Here is a 3,238-nt window from a genome sequence, read left to right on the forward strand (position 1 = left end):
AGAGCAGCTTTCTCACCTCTGTGTGGGACAAGGGTGTCTGCTAAGCAGGTCAGAAATTCCTCTTCCAAAGGATAGTTCCAGGGCAACAGAGCCCTGCACCCCAACCCTCTCAGGATTTCTGGAACCGGATCTACCCACCTGGCCTTTACCATGGGCCAAATGCATTTCCTGGAGAGCTGCTGCTTCTCTCACCTCCTCCTTAGGTGCTATGACCAAGTCCCTCTCTCCCACAGCAGTACAGTATCTTAAGAAGGGGGCAGGGGGTGTATACGAAGAAATTAGGGAGGGGACATCGGTTGGCACTTTGCTCCCTAGCCACATAGGTGGCCCCAAGTCAGCGCTCTCAAACCTTGATTGTGCATAGAAATCGCCTGGAGGTCTTGTCAGAATATGGATTCTGACTCTGGAGGCCTGGGGTGGGGCCTGAGATTCTGCATTCCTAACACATTTCCAGGTGCTACTGCTGGTGCCGGTCAGTGGGCCCACTTGGAAGAGCAAGACCATAGAATGCTACTTCCTTCCACTCCCTCCTTGGAAATGTTTGGGGTTTAAATTTGGATCCCTTGTGTTATGTTGCTTCCTAGGTGAGGGTAGAAGTGGGACTTGATCCCAGGACCCTGGGATTACGCTGAACTGCTGAGCCACTCAGGCGTCCCAAGGCCACAGTCTTGATGCTACACTGAGACTAGAGCCCTGGTGAGAAGGTGTGTCCTCTCGTAGCCAGATAGCTGAGCCGTGAGGCTTACCCACAGAAAACCAACCATGAGCTCACAGCAGCAAGGGAGGATAGTCCCTCCCCTGTCTGTGCCCTCTCTGGCTGCCCGGGTAAGGCTACCACCACCTGTGCTCACATTGACCTGCTAGTACTGCAATCACTTATTATGACCTGTCCTTCCCCCCCAAGGGCCTGGTCCTATACTGTTTTCTTTGCACTCCAGGGGAGATGGTAGGAAGCAAGGTACATAAAAGTCTTGAGCTGAGAGTGGGTACTCAATAAATACATTTGTTGAGTGAATGTGAATAAAGTAAATTGCATGAATCTTCCCCTCCATATCTCCACAGCACTGGCATCAGGACACAGAGGTGCCATTGAACAGGAAATATTAAGCAGGGGCCCCCTGTTGCACAGCTATCTCCATGATAGCTACCACTAAGGGGGTTTCTCTGACACCATTTTTTTTCCCCAAACACTGGCTTTCTTAGCTGTGAGTTCTCAGTCTCTTCTGGAAGTCTGTCCCCAGAAGAAGAATTAGACAGGGCCTCAGTCACCTGCCAAGGAAGGCTGAGGGGATTTGCATCTCTAATCACAAGGAAATAAATACTGACAGCCCCAACTAAAGCAGAAATATTAAGAATGACACTGAGACTGCTGGACCGGGAGAAAAATGGAACATTAATAAAAAGTATTGGAGGCCAAAGTATAGCAATAAATTGCAGATTATGAAATCATATTTGAAGCCTGCTCGAAACTCAGTTAACTTTGTCCCTTGGAATTTGTAAAAGTGTATTAGGCTTCAATTGGCTGTTTGAGAATTCTTTGATTATGATAGATCAACACATAATATATATGGTAGGGGAGCTTGCACTACAGTCAAATATGCTGTAATATGTTCGTTTTCTCTGGTCTCCACTCAAAACTAGCAACCTTAAAATTAAAAAAAAAAAAAAAAAAAAAAGGGGATCCCTGGGTGGCGCAGCGGTTTGGCGCCTGCCTTTGGCCCGGGGCGCGATCCTGGAGACCCGGGATCGAATCCCACGTCGGGCTCCCGGTGCATGGAGCCTGCTTCTCCCTCTGCCTATGTCTCTGCTTCTCTCTCTCTCACTGTGTGCCTATCATAAAATAAATAAAATTAAAAAAAAAAAAAAACTAGCAACCTACTTGGAGACTGTGTGGGTTGGTCAAAGCGGCACACTCGCATGCGGTATATGTTGCCTCCGAAATCCAAAGAGGCCAATCAAACACGGTGCTTCCTTTTTCCTAGTAGATGGTGCAAGGAGCAGTGATTTATCTTTCACCATAGGGGGAAAAGCTTGATGGGCCCCAGACCACTGAACCCCCAGGATCATCAATTAAGTGGTGGACACCTGAATTATATGAGATTTATTCTCACCCCTCTCAAGTACACCCTTTAGTAAGGGCATCTAGAGGAACTTCCTCCTTCTTGCTCATCAGATTCAATCAGCATGTCAGCTGATGTCGTGTGAACTGTCAAAGTGACTAAGCTCTGTCTGGGCCATATTATGGCAGAGAGCAGGAGAATGGACAAAGGCCTGAGGCAAGAATGTCAGGGTGTGCTGTTGGCTTTGCCAGGTAGCAGCAAATTGCTTGTGATGGTCCTTGTACATTGGTATGGAGAAAAAGGCTTTATCTAGGTCAACAGATGTGTACCAAGTGCCAGGGGCTCTGTCGATTTGTCCAAGTAAAGATCCTACATCTGGGATAGTGGCTATAATTGGAATCACCACCTGCTTAAACTTACAAGAGTCTACAGACATTCTCCAGGATCTACCCATTTTCTGCATAGGCCAGACAGGTGAGTTGAATGGTGATGAATATCACCACCCCCTGTATCTTTTAATCTTTTGATGATGAGCTCCATCTCTATACTTCCCCTATCTTGGTAGGGAGGGGACATGTTACAGGCCTCCATTTAGTCCTTTCTGCCATAATGACCCTTACTCTACAGGTCAGAATGAATTTGGAGATTGTGAAGGGGCCAAGTACATCTATTCCTAATATACATCTAAAAACTGGGACATAACTGGTTGGGTCTGTAGACCAATCAATCCCACCATGACTCAGGCACTTGACCACCATAAGCCCTCAACTTGACATGTGAGAACGGTCACACTGAGGTCTCTAGGAATTAAAATCAATTCAGAGCCAGCGTCTAGTAAGTCCCCAAAGGTCTAGATATTTCCATCTCCCCAATGCACTGTCTCTCTGACAAATGGTTTCAAGTCCTTTTGGAGAAAGTTTTGAGGAGGATTTAGAACACGTACATCAATTATTTTTATGTTTATAATATGTAATTTTATGTACATTTTACATATGCACATTTATACATGTGTATTTCCTCAAGAAGACCCAGGTTCCCTGCAATTAAGGACTTTAGATCTCATAGTTGATTTCTATCTGGAGATTCAATGAGTGGTCATGACTGTGGTTACTCATGTTAGGTTTTAGGCTACCAGACTAGAGTTTTCTTGTTAGGTAAGTCAGCAGTACTCTAGTAGG

The sequence above is a fragment of the Vulpes lagopus genome, chromosome 24 (assembly GCF_018345385.1).
Source record: "Vulpes lagopus strain Blue_001 chromosome 24, ASM1834538v1, whole genome shotgun sequence".
Taxonomy (NCBI): Eukaryota; Metazoa; Chordata; class Mammalia; order Carnivora; family Canidae; genus Vulpes; species Vulpes lagopus.